This window comes from Aulonocara sp. 'chitande type north' Nkhata Bay, linkage group LG17 (assembly GCF_057382095.1).
Source record: "Aulonocara sp. 'chitande type north' Nkhata Bay isolate Kocher_YH1m ecotype deep benthic linkage group LG17, A_spYH_male_GT1.1, whole genome shotgun sequence".
NCBI lineage: Eukaryota > Metazoa > Chordata > Actinopteri > Cichliformes > Cichlidae > Aulonocara > Aulonocara sp. 'chitande type north' Nkhata Bay.
In genome coordinates this window covers 7,613,060-7,638,506 of record NC_141360.1, presented here as the reverse complement: position 1 = coordinate 7,638,506, position 25,447 = coordinate 7,613,060, and the positions used below count along the sequence as shown (strand labels likewise).

At 37.9% G+C, this 25,447-nt stretch overlaps 3 long non-coding RNA genes across 5 annotated transcripts; 2 read left to right on the top strand and 1 right to left on the bottom strand.

Annotated features, from left to right (window-relative positions):
* Nucleotides 1-1,725: 1,725 nt before the first annotated feature.
* LOC147309596 (uncharacterized) lies at nt 1,726-6,402 on the top strand. Of its 3 annotated transcripts, none has more exons than XR_015125638.1 (4): nt 1,726-2,092; nt 2,595-3,250; nt 3,316-3,531; nt 4,568-6,402. It is a non-coding gene; the product is annotated as an uncharacterized LOC147309596 (long non-coding RNA). The 3 variants fall into 3 exon arrangements; XR_015125637.1 differs by having other exon boundaries at nt 1,726-2,728; nt 3,090-3,250; XR_015125636.1 differs by having other exon boundaries at nt 1,726-3,250.
* Nucleotides 6,403-9,085: 2,683 nt separating this feature from the next.
* LOC147309595 (uncharacterized) lies at nt 9,086-14,345 on the top strand. Its single transcript, XR_015125635.1, has 3 exons — nt 9,086-9,400; nt 11,163-11,207; nt 11,390-14,345. It is a non-coding gene; the product is annotated as an uncharacterized LOC147309595 (long non-coding RNA).
* Nucleotides 14,346-18,573: 4,228 nt separating this feature from the next.
* Nucleotides 18,574-24,236, bottom strand: LOC147309594 (uncharacterized). The gene is made up of 3 exons (XR_015125611.1): nt 23,921-24,236; nt 22,114-22,158; nt 18,574-21,931 (listed from the first exon to the last, which is right to left on the bottom strand). It is a non-coding gene; the product is annotated as an uncharacterized LOC147309594 (long non-coding RNA).
* Between the last annotated feature and the right edge of the window lie 1,211 nt (nt 24,237-25,447).

Below are 25,447 nucleotides of genomic sequence, written 5' to 3'. Positions count from 1 at the left end.
GGGAAATGAACGTCTCAGCTTGCTCTTCTTCGTCCTGTGTGAGTGTACTGTGGGGTTATACCGCCATCTGCTGGCCACTGCTTTTATTTCACAGTCCAACGCTGTTGGTGCTGAGCCCCTACATTCGAAAAACAGACGGGAATATGAGCACATTGTGTTTCGGGAAAAAGGGGGAAAAAATAAGAATGGGTGTACCACTAAAATATGCATATCTTAAAAATCCTATTTTAAAGTTTTTATGCACTGTTCAATTATTATTTTTAAATCACGAACAGATACATATTTTAGTTAAATAGCAACCAAAGTGTTGGAGCTGTTTTCTCAGTTGATTGAAAATATTTTTTCAGCCCATAAAAAGTTAAATGGGCTGAAAAACCAAACCATGGGAAGAGCAAATAGGTAAGTCATCTAGACCAGATGATTATAGATTATCTTCATAATTGCCTGTGTCTCTTTCTGGGAGTAGCTGCAGCACACCTGAGCAGGCCAGGCGCAATATATAGCATTCAGCCATGGCTGAATACTGATATGCTGACAACTGTTTATACTATTTGGGTTTCTTTATTTTATTTTATTTAAATGCAGCCTGTGTGTCATCTCCCTCTTTATATCACATACAGCTGTGTTGTGATGATACAAAATACAATATTATATAATATACAATATTAAAAGTAAATACTTGTCACGGTTTGGCAGGGCAAACTGTGGGGGTGTAGCACCTGGAGTCCCAGGCTTCTACCGTTCTACCTTTAAAAGCCGGAGAGCAGTCAAATGCTGGAAGTGGAAGATATGTATATTAGGTTGTTACCTAGGAATTCTGGAGGGAGGGGAGTGGGGGTGTGTGATTGAGGGGGTGGGGGAGCTGCTAAAAGCTGTGAACTTCCCTTCTGTGTTTCATCTTGATGCATTCTCAATCATCCAGGGAAATAAATCTCCAAAAGTCACCAACTTGGAGTGTTTCAGTTTGCCATCTTAGGGAGAAATCAACACACATGGGTGTATTTCCTTTGTTGCTGAGATTTATTGATAAAAACAGTACAAAAAACCAACCATTTGTACACATATTTACAAATAATAATAAAAAGCGAGTGAGTACATTACAACATTTTCAGCAATCACTCACAATCCTGGCATCCATCACATCCACGCCACACTTTGTTTTGTTGTAAAGGGTGACAGTGTTTGGCTTCCTTTTGGTAGTGTTATCAGTCTGAACCACGCTGTGCATGCTGCTTGACCTTCCCATTGCTCACAATTTGAATTTGTTCACACTGCAGATGAGGAGACTACTTCTCCACCGAAAAAGAGAGCTTGTTTGGGGACTGAGACAGCGAAAGATGGCACAGTGCGGCGTGAAGAACAGGTGGGGACCTGTCAGCACATGCGAGTGAAATTCTTGTGTGCGAGCCCCACAAGCAACAGAGATGTGCAAACACAACAACACAAACGAGCAAAATACAAGAATGGCCAACCTGAAACTAATAAATATATGTACAATATATAATAGTGTATGCATTTCTGGATGTGTATACTAAATATTTTCCTACGTGTGTGTGTGTGTGTGTGTGTGTGTGTGTGTGTGTATACACATTTTTACAAATTAAATAGTAAAAAAATAAAATAAAATAATAATAATAATAATAATAATAATAATAAAATATATAAAATATACAGAGTTGAATATGTGCAAAACAAGTGGCATTTATATACAGTGGCGTTTGCAGGGTTACTGAAGTTGGACTACCTGGTATATAATGTTGTGCTACGTGATTGCTAGCGACACAGGTTTGTTAGCATAACATTAGCACAGTGAAGCTGGAGGATGAACGCCAGCTTCACTTTTTTCCACTTGATAAAAGTTAACGTGAGGGATTCTGGTGGTTAGGGACAAATGCAATGGCATAGCGATGACCTCTGCTCCTGTTTTGGGTTTTTATATTTTGCTTTATTCGTCTTGTGATTTGTATTTAAACAGTCGTTTTTGGTCATCTTGTTTCTTCAATTTCTGCATTAATACTTCAGTTCCCATTTTATGGCTTCCTCTTAATTTTGCTTTTGTTACTTTTCCAATCAGCGTAAATGAGGAGGAATGGTGAGTCCTTGCACTGCTTTGCTTGTTTTCATTTGACTGAACTAACTTCATTAGAGTTATTTGATATTGTATTTTGCACTATCCTACTGTATATTACTGTAATAGTAGTATTCTTATTGTATATATGGTATATCTTATTCCTCTGTCTCTCTTGCTGCATTGAGTATGTGTATGACTAAAGAATTTCCCTCGGGATAAATAAAGTTCTTCTTATCTTATCCTTAAGATTTGTACAACAAAGTATTTTCAGTTTTAAGCTGGAAGAATGGGGTTTTGCACAGCTTATCATGTTAATGCAAGGAAAAAAGGGCACGTAGCGCATCGGTGATGTGTTCACTAATATAGAACTAAAATGTGTGTTACCTTAAAATGAGCAAATCCTTTGTCACAAAGTTGTATATGAATACTGCTCATTGTATAAATTCAGTCATTTTAAAGTCTATCAAAAACAAGTCAAATCCTGACAATATTAATGAGACGTTTCTAAAATTCTTCTACACAGATGGTCTGAATTTGTGAAGCGAGTGGTATCGCTCTCCGTCCCCGGCAGTCGGCTCCTCCTTGTTTTTTCTAAGCCACGATTAGGCTCGTTGAGAGCAGGCATGTGCATGCAGACAGTGTTTGTTTTTACATCTGGTGGGTAACGTCCCTCCCTATATTTTTGGAACAGTACCTCTGAAGCTTGATTTAGATTTCTGCAGGAAATTTACGTTCTAACTTCAGATGTAACACCTCTTAACACTAAACCGGTCCATTCCACACTGTTGTTTCCAGTTACAGCATATATTTCCTGCTGAAGCATATTTCAGGCATAAGACAGAAACATTACAAAAATATACACCTGCAGGCCACTCTATTGTCTTTATTTGACTAAATGCACTAAATTGCTGCCACAAGCTTTTGAACACATGTACCTAATAAAGTGGCTGGTGAGTGTAAGAGTATCCTCAGTCCCAGCTTGGATAAAGACGTGTCTGTGTGTCTTTGTTCCCTGCAGTAGTGCCCTCTCCAGCTCAGTCATCATCCACATACCCCAGGACACTGTCTGAGCCAAAGAGATCATCGCCCACGTCAACACGCAGAAGACTCAGGTCAGCTATTATGCAGAGGCTATCTCAAGCTGCCAAAGACCAATCGCTCGCCAGTCTGGCTGACAAGGTACTAAAAGTGTTTGACGTTACGTGGGGACGCTTCATATTTCATTCATACCCTCTTCCTTTCAGACCCGTCAGCTGGTGACAGTGTGCGGCTGCAAGCTGCTAGCTTCAGCTATTTAGGCCCTGAACGCAGTACGGGGCGAGTACATCGCAACCAAAGCTTCTCCTTCCGCTGAGTCTGAACAAGTAGTGCTCCGCAATGACCAGGATACGCTGAGAGCAAAGTACAGCGGTCACAACAGCCAGTCGTCACTGCACGTGGACTGGCACGAAGAGGAGTGGGTGAGTTGATCAGCAGTTATTGGCTGTTTTCTGATTCCAGATTTTTTATTTCTTTAGCATGAGAACAGACAAGCTTAGTTTCTTGGCACACATTGTGGATACAGCTTAATATCTTAACTAGACTCTGAACTCTGTTTTTCTTTTCTTGTTGCTTCTTCTTCTTCTTGAGTCATCCCTCTCATGTTGATTTCCAGCTCAGGTCACTCCTTACTTTTAAGAAGTTGGAGGATTCGTGAGCAGATTTTTCCTTCACCATATCAGCCGACTTTATTCTAGAGAAAATACTCTTAAATGACTCTTCTTTAAAAAGTGTTCAGTGTTTTATGTCTGGTCCGTGTGTCATCTTTGTCTTTACAATGTTGCAGCAATACTGTAGTAATGATATGATATGATATACCTTTATTAGTCCCACAAGGGGAAATTTAATTGTTGGTTTAGTGTAAGCTCAGCTTTTTAACTAATGTAAGAAGTGTTATGACTGACTCGTTTTTAATACCTAAATCTGGCCTCAGTGCACAAACCTAAATGAATCGGTACATATGAAAGCGCCCAAGTCACAAGCTGTGTTCAAGGACATGGATAAAACAAAAAGGTTCAAATTTGTGCACAAAAACCCCACAAATCAGTGTCACTGTTTTAAAATCTGCTGCGAGACCGCTCTAAATGTCAGCTTTTTCTTTACGTAAAGACTGGGGTCTGTAACATATCAGCTCGTTTCTTATTTATTAAAGAACATGCCTGACACCAGGCTTTTGAGTTAACGGCTCCATTAGATCTCTGCAAGTATTTTTAAGTATTTTTAGGTTCTTTCCAGCAGGATTTGTGGCTAGTTCTGGAGCTTGACCCTAAAAGATTTCAGTGTGTCGGTGCTTCTGCTTTCCCTGTTGTCCTTCTGTTCCGTCTTTTTTTCTGTTTCTGTCAAATTTAAAAACAACTGCACTCTGAAATACACACTCTTTGCAAGATGTTGTCTAAACTAGTGGTTAGAAGGCATATTTGTGTTTGGTCTCTGATGGTTTATTTACACTTTTTGCAGGCCACGCCCACGGACTACAGCGCCATGATGAGCAACAAAGCCAAGAAGTCTATGGACTTCCTGCTGATGCAGGACACCGCCCCGACGATAGCCACGGACGTGTCACTGCAGTACCGCCTCGACATCGTCTTCTGCCAAACGGTCACCTACACATATTTTAATTATTGAATGTCTGAGCTGATGCGTTTATCCTGCAGTGACTCAGAGTGAAGGAGAAGGCCAAGAAGAAGTGTAAATATCATAAAAGCAAGGAGTTCAGAGCTCTACGACTTAGTGTCTTTATGGTATTTATGTGTGTAATGGAGACCAGGGGTTCCATTACCCTTACTTGTATTTTTATTAATTGACTGACTGATTTGTATTTAAAAACCATAATGAAGAAAAACACACACTGGTTGATTGTGATCTTTATTAGGTTTTTTGGGTTGTTATTTAAGTGACTCGTGAAAGGTGAAGAGACAGGGGGACTGGCCATCCTACCTGTGTCAGGAAAAGAACCCGTGTTAGAGCTGTTCACATTTAAACATTTGTCTGTAACCTAAATTAGTTGTATATGTAAAAAGAGAAGTGTTAACAGTACTCACTTTGTAAAGAGTAAAAGCAGCTCAATCACCTGCTTATGAGCTCCTGGAGCAAACCAATGTGCCAGGCTAGGGGAGTGTGTGTTGGAGTGATTTTGTTAAAAGTTGTCATTATTGTGCTTGGACCTTGTCTTGAACTGTATGTTCAGATATTTTTCTGTTCCTCCCCCACATGTAGGATGTTGGGGATGTTACTAGCTATAGTTTTCAACTGCAGGCACAATCTATGTAAGATTCTGGTTTCCTTATTTGGTAAGGAATGTTCACTTCCTGCCCTTTACAGTATGGGCTCACCATGTAAATGGTGGACTGTTAAAGAGGTTAAGCCATATACGAGGTTGAGGGGAGATACCCTTTTATGACTAGAGATGTGGTTAAAACGTTTGTAACCAGGAAGTCACGTATACAGACACACACACACACACACACACACACACACACAGTGCCTTAGCTTTTACCACACAACATATGGGGTTTACAATGGGCGGTTGTGTAACTGTTTTCATTCAATAAAAGGCTGGAGTTGGAGTTGTCTGAGTTTGGGTGTAGAGCTTGCAACTCTGAGAATCTGACCAGGCTTCCCCTGCACAAGTAAAAACCAATCGAACTCTGATTGTCTTACTTTGTTCTGAGTCAGCGAGGGCTGAAACCTAACTGTGTGGTTAAGGTGTTTTAATGCAGCGGTCCCCAACCGCCGGGCCACGGACCGTCGTTTGGTCGAGAGATGAGGCTCGGGTGTGAAATGTATGGTTTTCAGAGTTTTTATCGTTATTTTGTTATCGTTTTTATCGTTAACTCTGTTTTCCTGGGTCTTTCACGTGTGTTATGAATAAATCTTCTTTTTTTCCGGTACCGGTACTAGTTTTATTTTGTTGTATTTATCTGTGACACCTTAAAGGCCGGTCCATGAAAATATTGTCGGGCATAAACCGGTCCGTGGCGCAAAAAAGGTTGGGGACCGCTGTTTTAATGTATATAGAAGAGACTGAAGTTTATATGTTATGGAATTATTTATAGGACTTGTTCCAAATCTTCATATGTCTATGATGTGCTATATCGTGTTGGTTATATTGTAGTGGTTTTCTTATGGGGAGGGTTTTGTTTTCCTTTGGTTTGCTGACCCCCAGACTTGGTCTATTCCAGATGCTCACCTGAATCAGGTAGAGTATAACAGGAAGCCATTTGCTTTTCAGAAGGGTTGGATTCTTTGCTGTATCACCATGTGTTCTCATTAATAAAGTACATTTTACTCCAGTCTCCTGCTATTTTAGTGGAAGTGACCCATGACCGTCGGCCAAAACTGACAATATGACTATTAAAAGTCTGAGTAATACTGTAATTTTCTGCTGCTCATTCCTGTGCAACATCCCATTTGGCCTCCCGTCATATTTCTTTTCAAGATTTTCTTATTTAATCACTAGTGTACATATATTTATATTTATAGATACATATATATTTAGTCATCTTTTCTCTTTTACCACGTCTCTCTAATATTTTGCTCTTTACTATTTTTCTATTTTTTATTTTATTATATTTCTACTGTACCATGCTGCTGAGTGACTGCTGCTCGTCAAACACATTTCATTGCAATGTTGACCCTGTGCTAACTTGCATATGACAAATAAAACTGAAAACAGTAAAGGCAAAGGGAACACATCAAGTAAGGATTTCACACTCCCACTCACAACGGCACTTTCAAAGCATAAAGCCAAATATTTCAAAATTTCATTTTGAGGCATTTTAAAAATGAATGTGTTTGAGTTTCATTGCTCCAAAGCAATGTTTTCATATAAGCAAGACAACAACCAGTTTGCAACCATGTAAGTACAGTCCTCTATTGTAAACAGACGTGTTGGCAATCTGTCTGCGTTTATAAATTAGACAACAGTTATTTGCAGATCTTCATCAATCTGCCTGAGAGTGATTGCAGTCGGTCTGAGTTGGACTGCAACTGTTTTGAGTCAGGTTGCCTCCAAGGAGGCAGTTTATTATTTTCCTTTCCTAGTTGGAGAGATGGCTGTTGTTTTGTTTTTACTGTAGTGTGCTGGGCCATTAATGGCTCAGGGGCTGCAGCGTATCCGCGCCAACACCTAAGGCCAACGTGGAATCACCGGTCAGACTAACATAAAGAAAAAATCTGTTAAATTACACATTTGTATTCATTAAGTCACAGACAATGAAAACAAGCAGAAATCAAGATGTAATATTTTTATAATTTTATTGATGTTAAATTAAAGTCCCAGCTTAGTTATGTTGTCAGTGCAAGTCACTTCAATCTGTATAGCACCAAAGGAAACAATGGTGTTTTCAAGGTGCTTCACACTGTAAGGTAACAACTTACAGTATTAAAAAGAAAACCCCAAAAGAACAAACCCCTCTGAGCAAGCACGAGGCGACAGTGGGAAGGAAAAACTCCCTTTTAAGAGGAAGAAACCTTCGACAGAACCAGGCTCAGGGCGGGGTGGCCATCTGCCGCGACCATTCCTGGGGATTTCAAAAATGACTTGATCTGATCTAAATGTAAAACTAGCTAATTTAAAGTGTCCAGTGAGTTTTAGAAAATATCTTGCTGTTGATATCACGATGTCACTATAAAGGGGAAACTTTGTTTCCTCCCTTAAACCTCCCAAAAAATGCACGCACCGATGAGAAGCACTTAGATATGCAACTTGGTTCTGTGAATATCTTTCTTTTGAAAGTTTTAACAATATCTTCATCAAGATCTTGGACGTTTAATTGCCAGAATGTCACAATAACCGCTGCATGCTTCCATCTTTTACAGAGGGATTTGAAAACCCTCTCGCTGAGTTTCTTGAACTTCTCTGGGGGGATTTTGTCGTATTCTGCCCTGATTTCAGTCCAGATTTTCATGGTAAGCCGGTTGGAGATAGCTTCAGCATCTTCAATGATGAAGACTGTGCCTGATTTTTTTGCAACCCGGGAAATCAGTCCTTCCACAAAGCTTTCCACTGAAAGTCTGCATCTTTCTTTCTTTTCATATGATTCCAGTCTATCGATAATTGTTACTGCCAACAGGTGTTCTTGGAATACTGAAGTAGTTATGATATTAAACATTGGTTGTCCCATTAAATTCATTGAATCCTCCTCCCCACTCCTCCCCAATGATATTAGTGACAATTTATGTAATTTGTCACAAATATCAGTGAAAATGGCATTAGCAATGCAGTCAAAATAATTCTGCACTTTTCGGTCTAAATGCAAATCCATCCACTTGAATTTGTCCAAGAGTAGATCCAACAAACGTTTTTGGTGAGAATGAGGGCACTTTAAAAGTTTACCAAGCTTTGAAAGCACAGCCTGAATTAATGTCTCTAACAAGGTGTTTTCAGGTGGCTCACAGTCTACAGAAGATCTGTGATTCTGTATCTTTTTATATGACTCCGTTTGACTTATGTTTGTTAACGGTGGGATGCTGGCTTCATGTTCAACACAGGATTTCTGCTGCTGGGGATCTGGAATTGGATTGTTTTCTGCTTTTGCAGCACTGTGTTGGTCAGCATTTTGACAGCGTTCTTCTGTGTTAGCTGTTTCTTGGCTGTTAGCATCTATATTCTGTGCTGTATCAAACTCCTGCTCAGCAGAATCGTCCAAAAATTTCACAGGTGACAAAAACGTTTTGCCAGTGGTGGTGTGGACAGAACAGTTTTGATGTACAGGGGAGTTCTGGGAAGACCTCAGTGGTGATACTGCTCCTGACTGTTCACACAGGTCCATTACGTCCTCTACAAAACCTGCAAGCCGCTTAGCGGTGGAGCAATCCGGATAGCCTGAGGTAAGCTCTTCCCACTGCTTGTACGAAAAATCACTGAACAAGTTATTCAAGAGGGATACTAAAGCATGTACTGTAGAATTATCCCGATTGGTCTGAACTGTTTCATCATTTGTCATTGTGTTACAGTTTGAGCTTGCCATTTCACTTTTTTGTTTTTTATGCCTAAAATGTTGTTTTGTGTTAAACTCCGTGTTTGAACGTTTAAAGCGCTGCTGTCCCGCTGTATGAATGCGTTTCAACTGAACAGCCAGGTCTATATATAAGGTCGGTTTCATTGTAACGTCACCAGTCAAAGGACTGGCCCGGCTCGTCATAACGAAAGGGGGCGGGACAAATCTGTTGCTTAGCAACTGAAAAAAAGGCACACCGCGCTGAATGCTACATCCGTCCTGCGACGGTACACCGCCTCCGCACCACCGTTTAAACATGAAGTGTGGATGTTAGAAGATCCCAAATATGGTGAGCTACTGGAAAATTACTCACGTTTTTGTTCTTGAGAGTGAGCGATAATAAGCGACATTTTATTGAGAAATTACAGTAGTCTGTCTGTTTCTCTTCATAGCTCTTTTCAAAACACGGTTACCTTTGGTTTGTTTGGCTCGCAGCTTAAAACGTAGTTTCAGTGTTTTTGCCTTCTGTGATTAATTCTGGTTTGCCTGCTTTATGGAGCTCAAACCAAGGCAAAATTGAAGTATCAGTATTTAAATGTAAATAGACTCAAACTAGGAGTGGATCAAAGGGGGTCCTTTCAGGTGCCAAATCTCCACTGCTAACATTTTATGCATGTTTAGCTTAATTGTAGAAAAGGTGCTTGTAATAATGTTTGGGTGAATAGGTGAATGAGGCATGTTGTATAAAGCGCTTTTTAATGCACGAGCAAAATACAAAAACCCTATATAAAAAGCAGTCAGTTTACCATTTATGTATTTGTTCCATTGAACGCTTCTGTGAAAATCAATTTGATACTTGTTCAAATAAAAAATTTGAATCGATTAGTTGTTTTCTCAACATTTATTAATCGACTATATGCAGAAAACTGTGACACTGTGGAACCCTTATTTTAAAGACCTCGTAGTTTGATAGTTTGCTCCCTGACCGTGGTTCTGCCAGAGGGTGCTTCCTGTTAAAAGTGAGTTGTTCCTTCCCACTGTATTGAGGTTTTTTCTTTTTAATTGTAGACTTTCTACCTTACAATCTATACCACCTCGAGGAGAATGTTGTTGTGATTCAGCTCTGCATAAATACAATTAAATCGAATTAAGTGGGTTCAGCTAATTTGTGAAATAAATGTGAGTGACACGGTAAGTAATAGCCTGCATGTAACTCATTGTAAGAAGAGCAATATCGCCCCCTCCTGGTTCAACTTTTTTTTCTTTGCAGTAATCTTTCCAATAATAATACATATGCACTAACCTCATGCTTGCTGTTAACAATAGCCTAAAGACATAAAATCAAGTTTAGTTTTTTCTTTAAGTTTATGTTTTTTATATGGTTGGCATTTATTTTGTTTCTTTTTAATAATTATATTGATTCTATTGATTGTTTGCCAAGCACTGAGGTCTCTGCTTAGACTGTGCTACTGGGATCACTGATTTAAAAATGAGGCAAAAGCACCAAAGTTGTGCTCAAAAACAGTACAGTGAGCTACAACCTGTTGCTGTAGTAATTCTAACACACTTATTGTTTTTAAATACATACATGTTTAGTTTTTTTAAACCTAATTATATAATTTTTTTTGCAAAAGTGTCACCTAAACACCCAAATATACGTAATTCAAAACTTACTTTAATTATTACCCATTTGGCTGGTAACATGGACCCAGTCTGATGGATAGTTACTGAACAGATAGTCTTTTCTTTAAAGGCTGCAGTCAAAGCAAATCATTGTAAAAACAAGACAAGTCAATAAAAAACAAGTAATAGCTATAATATTAAACTACAATAGAGAGAAAATCCAGTAAATATAATTATATTATGTAAAAAAATATACAAATATTTACCTCTAATTTAAAAAGACATTACAAGGGTACTAGTTTCATTTTAATCTAAACATAATCTAAATTGACACTAAATCAGTTTAAATATTACAGCTGAAGGTGATTTTAATAAATGTACTGCTGCTTGACTTTGTTTTACTACTGCAGTATAATTTATCATGTACAAAAGCTCCAAATGTTGTTTCTCTGACTTAATGTTCTGATGACGTTTGTGTTATTTTGCAGGAAATAGTCAGGACCCAGATGAACCTGTGCTGGAATTCAGTGTGGGTGAGTAATATGAGCATTTATGAAGGCTGTCCATGACCCGTAATTAAATTTAGCGTCATTAGTCTTATTTTGTCTCTCAGTGCAGGTATGTAATGTGACAAAACCTCTAATGATCTGATATGTTTGGGATGGATGGGCTGTGAATTATATAGTGAATTGTCTTATTTTGTCGCTCTGTGCAGGCTAGGGCCTATTATATGCTGTAGCCTGAAGGCAGCTGAGTTGCAGAGGATGGAGTGATCACTGGCTTTCTACTTACAGGGTGGTGGGTCTCAGAGGACAATTGCTACCCCTGTTGAAGTGAACAACGTGTGGAGTGCAACTGGCTTTGTGGCATAGCTGGCTCTGGCCTTGGACTGTGTGTTTTTACTTTGTACCTAAATGGGACACTGGACTTTTAACTATTATTCATTGTGTTTATAAATAAAATTTTAGAATTTTATTGACTGTCATCTTTTTGCCCACGGCGGAGACGGTTGGTCAGACCTAGAATCTCTTTATGTGTGTGTGTGTGTGTGTAACATCAGCAGGGTTTTGCATAAAAGAGTGTGAGCAGGTCAAAAGGTCAATTCATTTATTGTAGTTTTATGGCAGCACCTTCTAGTGGCCTTGAAGCAAACAGTCTCCTAACTAAGCCATGGCATCTCCGGTCTCTCCTACTTTTGTGTGCTGTGCTGGAGGAGCAGCATTGGATCTAGTGATACTGAGTAAGCTGATTAGGACCGGCCTGGAGAAATGTGGTTTGCATGAAGTATCAGGAGAAAAACAACCTTGTATTGTAAAATAATAATACACGAATAATAAATACTTTTCATGACATTCAGATTTCTGGACTCACGAGTTCATAGAACATTAATGTTACGAAACATTGAGATAAGTCTTAAAACTACATTGTATACTTATTATTTATTTACTTTAATCAGATTTGACTGGTATTTTTAAACATTAAGTTTTTGTTCCTTCAACTATTGTATTTAAGCTTATGACTCACTCACAGTATGTTTATATAACTGTCTAAAAAACAGTGAGGATGTGGCCGCAGTGGCTGAGAAGCAAGAAGTTTGCTTTTTCTTTTTTTTTTTCTTTTTTTTTAAATTGGGAAGCATAAATGAACATACCAGAAAACCCTGCACGAAGGAGCCATATTTGTTTTTTGTGTGTGCATAAGATGAAGCTTTAGTATTATTACACATATGATAATGGTGTTAGCATGCAACACACAAACTCAAGTGGTGTTGCCAAGATAGTTGCTGACTGGCAAGAAACTTCTAGAAGAAATCTGGTGACAGTCCAAAGCACAAATGAACATGTTTAATACTCGTGCAAGACCCTGCGGGAAGGTGCCAGATTGCTGTATTTTGTGTGAATCAGGAAAAGTGCACGGTGATGACTAAAGCTTATAAAACATCTCTCTCCTTATGTGTGCATATATGAGAAAGAAAATTCTGCCAAAGCAACTTTAGCTTCTTGCAAGCATCAGTACACAAAGGATGCTAACACAAAGCTAGCCAAGAACCAAGAGTGATTTTAAACTAACTTTCACAGCACTGATTTCAGTTGTAATGTCAATTAGAATCCCAATTTGGCTTTTCTCCAGTCAGTGTTATGGTGAAATTTAACTTGTTCTTTTGTGTAATTGCACATGGCCCAGCAAAGGACCCCTTAGTAAGCTGTACAGCATAAGTTTTCAATTCACTTTTGTCAGAAAACTTCACAGTATGAGAAGTTACAGCACAGTTTCTCCAAACGTGTGGTTCTTTTTCAGCCAGCGTGCTTTTAGAGCATCTACATTAGCTCATGTAGTAAAAGTACAATCAGTAAGTGTACTTTAACATTTGAGATTCCGAGTCACTCTTGCTTAGATCATGTGAACTACATCATGAACCTTTTTTTGTATAATGCATCAAACGTGTTCAAATCAGTTTATTTTCAATTTATTTTAACTAATCTAGAGACAAGCAACTCCTTTTTAGCTTCTGTTATGTATTTACCTCTCACACCTTAATCTAGATGTTAGTGTTCTCAGAGTTAACATGTCTCATGTTGCCATGTTGTATTTCTAATACCCAGCCTCAGTGTTCGCCCTGTTGACCCTCAAATCCAAACACCAATGATCTAGATATTCACAACATTCATAAGGAGATTCTTAAGGTCTTAAGTTTTGTTGTTTTTATGTTTTACAAAAAAAAACTTCACATTTTTTATATTTTTAAACGAAAGTGACATGCAAGGATATTTTTCTTTAGTGATGTTGCTTCAGCAATCTCAAATACTAATTATTCTGGGAATTTTTATGGTCAAACTATGTGATTTTCCAAATGTGTGTGTGTGTGGAGTAAAATGACCTTGTTCTTATGATGTTGTCACCGTGAATCATTTAGGATTAACAACACAAATTGTATCGATAGCAGAAACAGTCTTATAACTTATAATTCTCACACGTTACCGCTAGTTTTACAAACGCAGTCTTCTTCAGCTCTGTTTATGTAGCTTTTATGAAACTGATTTTCCATAGTACAAGTAGAATTTAATTTTTCTTTGCTCTCCAGTATAAATGCAATAATTTGCAGGCTTTTTACTGAAACTCTCACAATGCAACACTCAATGCTCAGAGCTTCATATATCAACAGCTCTGAAAATATCTTCTTTTTTAAAGTAATGTAGGACAGGATCTCTCACTCTCTGTGTCTCAAAAAAAACCCAACTAAACTGGCAATCACCACTAAACAAATGAAAGTAGTTTATGGCTTTTTTATCAGCTGCATTTCTTTCATTTATGTATTGATCCCATTGTTTATTGGTAATGCTTTTAGGTCACTGTTTTAGCATGTCTGCCTCACACTCCATTTAAACAGTTTAACAGATAGTGGGGTCTGGTAAGGAAGTTGGGGGGAAGCAGACAACTCCACAGGAAGAGTCTTTTTGTCTTTTCTCCACTGTAAAAGATAGCAAGGCAGTGTGAAACTTTCTTTGCGGGAAAGACAAAACTGAGAGCCATGCTAGGCTCAGTGAGAGACTCTGCTCACCCTCTGTCCCAGCGATGGCAGTCCCTCACCAAGCTTGATTTCTGTTCTTTGTCTTGATTAAAGAATGTTAGCTACCGCTCATCGCTTGTCTGCAGGCTTTATTAAACGGAAAACTTCCACAACAACCTCTAAACAGTGGTTTATGGCTTTTTGTCACCTGCAACATCATGTAACACTTGGATGTTAGATTCTTTTACCAGTCAGTGTTGTTAGCCCCAACCCCCAGGCTCCAGGTGTCTGAGCTCTAACCCTGGCTGCCAAATGTCCCCCTGAGGGCTTTGTGCTTTTTACCACCAGACTAAGTTTGTAGTCCTATCTACTAATATTATTTTATTTTTTTATTATAGCACAAGGTTCAGTTAGGTTACTACTTTGACTTCCTCAATTTGAGCACATTTCTGACCCGATACTTTATCAAGCTTTTACTCGAGTGTTTTTGACACTAGCAGCTGTACTTCTACTTAAGTGAAAATTGCCTGCAATTTTGCCACCTCAGTTGCCACTTTTCTGGAGTTTGTACACTTTTTATGTTGAAACGTTCAACGTTTTACGTGTTATCCTTGATCACAGTTCTAAACAAGTTAACTTTCTTCACTTCAAAGTAACCCAAAAAAGAAACTATATGTCCAGTTCTCTTTACTCCAAACCTGGTTTAAGGCTATGCTGTTGTTGTGATATGGCCATACAAATAATATTAAGTTTAATTGGCTGCTTCATGGCTACCTGTTCAGAGAATTTGCAGACTTTTATGGAAACTGTCACAATGTAACACTCTCACTGTCAAAACATGGTTGATCCATGTTTCTATGAACACTGATTAATATATCAACAGCTCTGAAAATCCTTTTTTTTTTTAAAGTAAAGCAGAACAGGATCTCTGTATCTCTAAAAATCCCAACAAAACTGGCAATCACCTCTAAACAAATGGAAGTAGTTTATGGATCTTTATCACCTGCAACACCATGTAACACCTAGATGTTAGACTCTTTTACCATCACATTTGCAAGGGTTTATGTGTTATCCTTGATCACAGTTCTAAATAAGTTAACTTTCTTGACATAAAAGTAGCCCAAAGAAGACAAATATATGTCCAGTTCTTTTTTACTCCAAACCTACTGATCGGAAAACATTATGTGATGCTGGAAGTTTTCATCCTATCCACCTGCAAAACAAGTTTACCTGTAAGCCAACACATTAGACGTAAGCAAATTTGTGAAATTCCTGAACAATGTGCTTTGTGGAGTAGCAGTAGTACTAGAACTAGTACTAGTAGTCCTAGTATTCTGCAGCAACCAGGCTTCAAGAGTGATCACTCTTCTGGCTTTCAAATGGTGAAAACATGTCACAGTCTTAACCGCAAATCAGAAATGTTGGTAAATTTAAAAAGGAATTTAAACGTCAGCTTTGACATAGACACAGACTTTATTAATGCCACACTCAGGAAATTCACATGTTACACATGATTTAGCTCACCTGCTAAATCCCCAGAGCAATAACCACATCAGCATCATTAGCCTGAGTGTTGATCCTCCAGGTGAGTGAGTGGAGTTGAGTGAGTGAGTGAGTGAGTGAGTGAGTGAGTGAGTGAGTGAGTGTGTGTGTGTGTGTGTGTGTGTGTGTGTGTGTGTGTGTGTGATCAGAGGTGAAGCTGCTTTCTGCAAAGTCTCATCAACAACATCTTTAGAAACAAACATCAACAACCAGGAAGAGTCTAAAAGCACTAAATATGAAACAGACCATTTACCATACCCAACACTGAGCTCCTGCACAGTCAGATGGAGTGAAACATAATGTCCCAGTGGTGTTCTGTTGGATTTAGCAGGTGAGCGTTGTTGCCAGTCAAAACCTTTTTGGAAACTCTTTACAAGAATCAATGTAATTATTTGTTTTACTTGAATCAAATGTATTGGTTTATATACCTGAAATAAAACTTTTTTGGAAACCCTGTACATGAAGTAAAAGGTTTTTGATCTTGTAAGTTCTGGCTTTAATATTTTCAGCTGATAAAGTGAACTTCATACAAACTCTGTGTTAGAAAAAGGGGATAGTTTACTACATGCTATAAAAACACAATCCTTAATCTTTTATTTTGCAACTTTATCTTTCTGTTCTGGTTTTTAGAGTGATTGTTTTATTGACTCGTACTTTGGGAATCACCCTGTTGTGAGAAAAGGATAAGCTGGGAGAGAATACAGCATTATACAAGCAGAGTGTTTTAGCTGTATCCGTAGATCTAAGACATAAACCTGTTGTTAAAAAAGAATAGTTAACTGAAGTGCAGATTTAATTTTAAATTATTTCACGAACTGTCCAGGAATTACAGAGAGCTTTATACTGATATGGTAAAATTCTCTGAGTGTATTGGTTGTATATGACAAGTATTTGTAAATCATTAGTAGTTACTCTTGCATAGGTGTTTTGCTTGTTTTAAATTTGTGCACTATTTATTTTTATTTTTTGTATTTTGTAATGAATCTCTAATTCACTTTTTCTTGTTGGCCTTGTTGTGTGTACCTCACAAGTCAAATTATACATTGTGATGGAGCAGTCACAATACACCCGCACGAGACACAGTTTGATTTTTCTAACACAGAGTTTGTATGAAGTTCACTTTATCAGCTGAAAATATTAAAGCCAGAACTTACAAGATCAAAAACCTTTTACTTCATGTACAGGGTTTCCAAAAAAGTTTTATTTCAGGTATATAAACCATTACATTTGATTCAAGTAAAACAAATAATTACATTGATTCTTGTAAAGTGTTTCCAAGAAAGTTTTATTTGATGTAACGGGTTTCCAAAATTATTTAATTTGATGTAATGAAACCAATAGATTTGAATGGGGTAAAACAAATAACTCGATTGATTCTTGCAATGCTTTTCCAAGAAAGTTTTATTTGATGTAACGGGTTTCCAAAAAAAGTTTTATTTCAGGTATATAAACCAATACATTTGATTCAAGTAAAACAAATAATTACATTGATTCTTGTAAAGAGTTTCCAAAAAAAGGTTTTGACTGGCAACAACGCTCACCTGCTAAATCCAACAGAACACCACTGGGACATTATGTTTCACTCCATCTGACTGTGCAGGAGCTCAGTGTTGGGTATGGTAAATGGTCTGTTTCATATTTAGTGCTTTTAGACTCTTCCTGGTTGTTGATGTTTGTTTCTAAAGATGTTGTTGATGAGACTTTGCAGAAAGCAGCTTCACCTCTGATCACACACACACACACACACACACACACACACACACACACACACACACACACACACACACTCACTCACTCACTCACTCACTCACTCAACTCCACTCACTCACCTGGAGGATCAACACTCAGGCTAATGATGCTGATGTGGTTATTGCTCTGGGGATTTAGCAGGTGAGCTAAATCATGTGTAACATGTGAATTTCCTGAGTGTGGCATTAATAAAGTCTGTGTCTATGTCAAAGCTGACGTTTAAATTCCTTTTTAAATTTACCAACATTTCTGATTTGCGGTTAAGACTGTGACATGTTTTCACCATTTGAAAGCCAGAAGAGTGATCACTCTTGAAGCCTGGTTGCTGCAGAATACTAGGACTACTAGTACTAGTTCTAGTACTACTGCTACTCCACAAAGCACATTGTTCAGGAATTTCACAAATTTGCTTACGTCTAATGTGTTGGCTTACAGGTAAACTTGTTTTGCAGGTGGATAGGATGAAAACTTCCAGCATCACATAATGTTTTCCGATCAGTAGGTTTGGAGTAAAAAAGAACTGGACATATATTTGTCTTCTTTGGGCTACTTTTATGTCAAGAAAGTTAACTTATTTAGAACTGTGATCAAGGATAACACATAAACCCTTGCAAATGTGATGGTAAAAGAGTCTAACATCTAGGTGTTACATGGTGTTGCAGGTGATAAAGATCCATAAACTACTTCCATTTGTTTAGAGGTGATTGCCAGTTTTGTTGGGATTTTTAGAGATACAGAGATCCTGTTCTGCTTTACTTTAAAAAAAAAAAGGATTTTCAGAGCTGTTGATATATTAATCAGTGTTCATAGAAACATGGATCAACCATGTTTTGACAGTGAGAGTGTTACATTGTGACAGTTTCCATAAAAGTCTGCAAATTCTCTGAACAGGTAGCCATGAAGCAGCCAATTAAACTTAATATTATTTGTATGGCCATATCACAACAACAGCATAGCCTTAAACCAGGTTTGGAGTAAAGAGAACTGGACATATAGTTTCTTTTTTGGGTTACTTTGAAGTGAAGAAAGTTAACTTGTTTAGAACTGTGATCAAGGATAACACGTAAAACGTTGAACGTTTCAACATAAAAAGTGTACAAACTCCAGAAAAGTGGCAACTGAGGTGGCAAAATTGCAGGCAATTTTCACTTAAGTAGAAGTACAGCTGCTAGTGTCAAAAACACTCGAGTAAAAGCTTGATAAAGTATCGGGTCAGAAATGTGCTCAAATTGAGGAAGTCAAAGTAGTAACCTAACTGAACCTTGTGCTATAATAAAAAAATAAAATAATATTAGTAGATAGGACTACAAACTTAGTCTGGTGGTAAAAAGCACAAAGGCCTCAGGGGGACATTTGGCAGCCAGGGTTAGAGCTCAGACACCTGGAGCCTGGGGGTTGGGGCTAACAACACTGACTGGTAAAAGAATCTAACATCCAAGTGTTACATGATGTTGCAGGTGACAAAAAGCCATAAACCACTGTTTAGAGGTTGTTGTGGAAGTTTTCCGTTTAATAAAGCCTGCAGACAAGCGATGAGCGGTAGCTAACATTCTTTAATCAAGACAAAGAACAGAAATCAAGCTTGGTGAGGGACTGCCATCGCTGGGACAGAGGGTGAGCAGAGTCTCTCACTGAGCCTAGCATGGCTCTCAGTTTTGTCTTTCCCGCAAAGAAAGTTTCACACTGCCTTGCTATCTTTTACAGTGGAGAAAAGACAAAAAGACTCTTCCTGTGGAGTTGTCTGCTTCCCCCCAACTTCCTTACCAGACCCCACTATCTGTTAAACTGTTTAAATGGAGTGTGAGGCAGACATGCTAAAACAGTGACCTAAAAGCATTACCAATAAACAATGGGATCAATACATAAATGAAAGAAATGCAGCTGATAAAAAAGCCATAAACTACTTTCATTTGTTTAGTGGTGATTGCCAGTTTAGTTGGGTTTTTTTTGAGACACAGAGAGTGAGAGATCCTGTCCTACATTACTTTAAAAAAGAAGATATTTTCAGAGCTGTTGATATATGAAGCTCTGAGCATTGAGTGTTGCATTGTGAGAGTTTCAGTAAAAAGCCTGCAAATTATTGCATTTATACTGGAGAGCAAAGAAAAATTAAATTCTACTTGTACTATGGAAAATCAGTTTCATAAAAGCTACATAAACAGAGCTGAAGAAGACTGCGTTTGTAAAACTAGCGGTAACGTGTGAGAATTATAAGTTATAAGACTGTTTCTGCTATCGATACAATTTGTGTTGTTAATCCTAAATGATTCACGGTGACAACATCATAAGAACAAGGTCATTTTACTCCACACACACACACATTTGGAAAATCACATAGTTTGACCATAAAAATTCCCAGAATAATTAGTATTTGAGATTGCTGAAGCAACATCACTAAAGAAAAATATCCTTGCATGTCACTTTCGTTTAAAAATATAAAAAATGTGAAGTTTTTTTTTGTAAAACATAAAAACAACAAAACTTAAGACCTTAAGAATCTCCTTATGAATGTTGTGAATATCTAGATCATTGGTGTTTGGATTTGAGGGTCAACAGGGCGAACACTGAGGCTGGGTATTAGAAATACAACATGGCAACATGAGACATGTTAACTCTGAGAACACTAACATCTAGATTAAGGTGTGAGAGGTAAATACATAACAGAAGCTAAAAAGGAGTTGCTTGTCTCTAGATTAGTTAAAATAAATTGAAAATAAACTGATTTGAACACGTTTGATGCATTATACAAAAAAAGGTTCATGATGTAGTTCACATGATCTAAGCAAGAGTGACTCGGAATCTCAAATGTTAAAGTACACTTACTGATTGTACTTTTACTACATGAGCTAATGTAGATGCTCTAAAAGCACGCTGGCTGAAAAAGAACCACACGTTTGGAGAAACTGTGCTGTAACTTCTCATACTGTGAAGTTTTCTGACAAAAGTGAATTGAAAACTTATGCTGTACAGCTTACTAAGGGGTCCTTTGCTGGGCCATGTGCAATTACACAAAAGAACAAGTTAAATTTCACCATAACACTGACTGGAGAAAAGCCAAATTGGGATTCTAATTGACATTACAACTGAAATCAGTGCTGTGAAAGTTAGTTTAAAATCACTCTTGGTTCTTGGCTAGCTTTGTGTTAGCATCCTTTGTGTACTGATGCTTGCAAGAAGCTAAAGTTGCTTTGGCAGAATTTTCTTTCTCATATATGCACACATAAGGAGAGAGATGTTTTATAAGCTTTAGTCATCACCGTGCACTTTTCCTGATTCACACAAAATACAGCAATCTGGCACCTTCCCGCAGGGTCTTGCACGAGTATTAAACATGTTCATTTGTGCTTTGGACTGTCACCAGATTTCTTCTAGAAGTTTCTTGCCAGTCAGCAACTATCTTGGCAACACCACTTGAGTTTGTGTGTTGCATGCTAACACCATTATCATATGTGTAATAATACTAAAGCTTCATCTTATGCACACACAAAAAACAAATATGGCTCCTTCGTGCAGGGTTTTCTGGTATGTTCATTTATGCTTCCCAATTTAAAAAAAAAGAAAAAAAAAAAGAAAAAGCAAACTTCTTGCTTCTCAGCCACTGCGGCCACATCCTCACTGTTTTTTAGACAGTTATATAAACATACTGTGAGTGAGTCATAAGCTTAAATACAATAGTTGAAGGAACAAAAACTTAATGTTTAAAAATACCAGTCAAATCTGATTAAAGTAAATAAATAATAAGTATACAATGTAGTTTTAAGACTTATCTCAATGTTTCGTAACATTAATGTTCTATGAACTCGTGAGTCCAGAAATCTGAATGTCATGAAAAGTATTTATTATTCGTGTATTATTATTTTACAATACAAGGTTGTTTTTCTCCTGATACTTCATGCAAACCACATTTCTCCAGGCCGGTCCTAATCAGCTTACTCAGTATCACTAGATCCAATGCTGCTCCTCCAGCACAGCACACAAAAGTAGGAGAGACCGGAGATGCCATGGCTTAGTTAGGAGACTGTTTGCTTCAAGGCCACTAGAAGGTGCTGCCATAAAACTACAATAAATGAATTGACCTTTTGACCTGCTCACACTCTTTTATGCAAAACCCTGCTGATGTTACACACACACACACACACATAAAGAGATTCTAGGTCTGACCAACCGTCTCCGCCGTGGGCAAAAAGATGACAGTCAATAAAATTCTAAAATTTTATTTATAAACACAATGAATAATAGTTAAAAGTCCAGTGTCCCATTTAGGTACAAAGTAAAAACACACAGTCCAAGGCCAGAGCCAGCTATGCCACAAAGCCAGTTGCACTCCACACGTTGTTCACTTCAACAGGGGTAGCAATTGTCCTCTGAGACCCACCACCCTGTAAGTAGAAAGCCAGTGATCACTCCATCCTCTGCAACTCAGCTGCCTTCAGGCTACAGCATATAATAGGCCCTAGCCTGCACAGAGCGACAAAATAAGACAATTCACTATATAATTCACAGCCCATCCATCCCAAACATATCAGATCATTAGAGGTTTTGTCACATTACATACCTGCACTGAGAGACAAAATAAGACTAATGACGCTAAATTTAATTACGGGTCATGGACAGCCTTCATAAATGCTCATATTACTCACCCACACTGAATTCCAGCACAGGTTCATCTGGGTCCTGACTATTTCCTGCAAAATAACACAAACGTCATCAGAACATTAAGTCAGAGAAACAACATTTGGAGCTTTTGTACATGATAAATTATACTGCAGTAGTAAAACAAAGTCAAGCAGCAGTACATTTATTAAAATCACCTTCAGCTGTAATATTTAAACTGATTTAGTGTCAATTTAGATTATGTTTAGATTAAAATGAAACTAGTACCCTTGTAATGTCTTTTTAAATTAGAGGTAAATATTTGTATATTTTTTTACATAATATAATTATATTTACTGGATTTTCTCTCTATTGTAGTTTAATATTATAGCTATTACTTGTTTTTTATTGACTTGTCTTGTTTTTACAATGATTTGCTTTGACTGCAGCCTTTAAAGAAAAGACTATCTGTTCAGTAACTATCCATCAGACTGGGTCCATGTTACCAGCCAAATGGGTAATAATTAAAGTAAGTTTTGAATTACGTATATTTGGGTGTTTAGGTGACACTTTTGCAAAAAAAATTATATAATTAGGTTTAAAAAAACTAAACATGTATGTATTTAAAAACAATAAGTGTGTTAGAATTACTACAGCAACAGGTTGTAGCTCACTGTACTGTTTTTGAGCACAACTTTGGTGCTTTTGCCTCATTTTTAAATCAGTGATCCCAGTAGCACAGTCTAAGCAGAGACCTCAGTGCTTGGCAAACAATCAATAGAATCAATATAATTATTAAAAAGAAACAAAATAAATGCCAACCATATAAAAAACATAAACTTAAAGAAAAAACTAAACTTGATTTTATGTCTTTAGGCTATTGTTAACAGCAAGCATGAGGTTAGTGCATATGTATTATTATTGGAAAGATTACTGCAAAGAAAAAAAAGTTGAACCAGGAGGGGGCGATATTGCTCTTCTTACAATGAGTTACATGCAGGCTATTACTTACCGTGTCACTCACATTTATTTCACAAATTAGCTGAACCCACTTAATTCGATTTAATTGTATTTATGCAGAGCTGAATCACAACAACATTCTCCTCGAGGTGGTATAGATTGTAAGGTAGAAAGTCTACAATTAAAAAGAAAAAACCTCAATACAGTGGGAAGGAACAACTCACTTTTAACAGGAAGCACCCTCTGGCAGAACCACGGTCAGGGAGCAAACTATCAAACTACGAGGTCTTTAAAATAAGGGTTCCACAGTGTCACAGTTTTCTGCATATAGTCGATTAATAAATGTTGAGAAAACAACTAATCGATTCAAATTTTTTATTTGAACAAGTATCAAATTGATTTTCACAGAAGCGTTCAATGGAACAAATACATAAATGGTAAACTGACTGCTTTTTATATAGGGTTTTTGTATTTTGCTCGTGCATTAAAAAGCGCTTTATACAACATGCCTCATTCACCTATTCACCCAAACATTATTACAAGCACCTTTTCTACAATTAAGCTAAACATGCATAAAATGTTAGCAGTGGAGATTTGGCACCTGAAAGGACCCCCTTTGATCCACTCCTAGTTTGAGTCTATTTACATTTAAATACTGATACTTCAATTTTGCCTTGGTTTGAGCTCCATAAAGCAGGCAAACCAGAATTAATCACAGAAGGCAAAAACACTGAAACTACGTTTTAAGCTGCGAGCCAAACAAACCAAAGGTAACCGTGTTTTGAAAAGAGCTATGAAGAGAAACAGACAGACTACTGTAATTTCTCAATAAAATGTCGCTTATTATCGCTCACTCTCAAGAACAAAAACGTGAGTAATTTTCCAGTAGCTCACCATATTTGGGATCTTCTAACATCCACACTTCATGTTTAAACGGTGGTGCGGAGGCGGTGTACCGTCGCAGGACGGATGTAGCATTCAGCGCGGTGTGCCTTTTTTTCAGTTGCTAAGCAACAGATTTGTCCCGCCCCCTTTCGTTATGACGAGCCGGGCCAGTCCTTTGACTGGTGACGTTACAATGAAACCGACCTTATATATAGACCTGGCTGTTCAGTTGAAACGCATTCATACAGCGGGACAGCAGCGCTTTAAACGTTCAAACACGGAGTTTAACACAAAACAACATTTTAGGCATAAAAAACAAAAAAGTGAAATGGCAAGCTCAAACTGTAACACAATGACAAATGATGAAACAGTTCAGACCAATCGGGATAATTCTACAGTACATGCTTTAGTATCCCTCTTGAATAACTTGTTCAGTGATTTTTCGTACAAGCAGTGGGAAGAGCTTACCTCAGGCTATCCGGATTGCTCCACCGCTAAGCGGCTTGCAGGTTTTGTAGAGGACGTAATGGACCTGTGTGAACAGTCAGGAGCAGTATCACCACTGAGGTCTTCCCAGAACTCCCCTGTACATCAAAACTGTTCTGTCCACACCACCACTGGCAAAACGTTTTTGTCACCTGTGAAATTTTTGGACGATTCTGCTGAGCAGGAGTTTGATACAGCACAGAATATAGATGCTAACAGCCAAGAAACAGCTAACACAGAAGAACGCTGTCAAAATGCTGACCAACACAGTGCTGCAAAAGCAGAAAACAATCCAATTCCAGATCCCCAGCAGCAGAAATCCTGTGTTGAACATGAAGCCAGCATCCCACCGTTAACAAACATAAGTCAAACGGAGTCATATAAAAAGATACAGAATCACAGATCTTCTGTAGACTGTGAGCCACCTGAAAACACCTTAGACTTTGAAAGGTGGTTAGAGACATTAATTCAGGCTGTGCTTTCAAAGCTTGGTAAACTTTTAAAGTGCCCTCATTCTCACCAAAAACGTTTGTTGGATCTACTCTTGGACAAATTCAAGTGGATGGATTTGCATTTAGACCGAAAAGTGCAGAATTATTTTGACTGCATTGCTAATGCCATTTTCACTGATATTTGTGTCAAATTACATAAATTGTCACTAATATCATTGGGGAGGAGTGGGGAGGAGGATTCAATGAATTTAATGGGACAACCAATGTTTAATATCATAACTACTTCAGTATTCCAAGAACACCTGTTGGCAGTAACAATTATCGATAGACTGGAATCATATGAAAAGAAAGAAAGATGCAGACTTTCAGTGGAAAGCTTTGTGGAAGGACTGATTTCCCAGGTTGCAAAAAAATCAGGCACAGTCTTCAGCATTGAAAATGCTGAAGCTATCTCCAACCGGCTTACCATGAAAATCTGGACTGAAATCAGGGAAGAATACGACAAAATCCCCCCAGAGAAGTTCAAGAAACTCAGCGAGAGGGTTTTCAAATCCCTCTGTAAAAGATGGAAGCATGCAGCGGTTATTGTGACATTCTG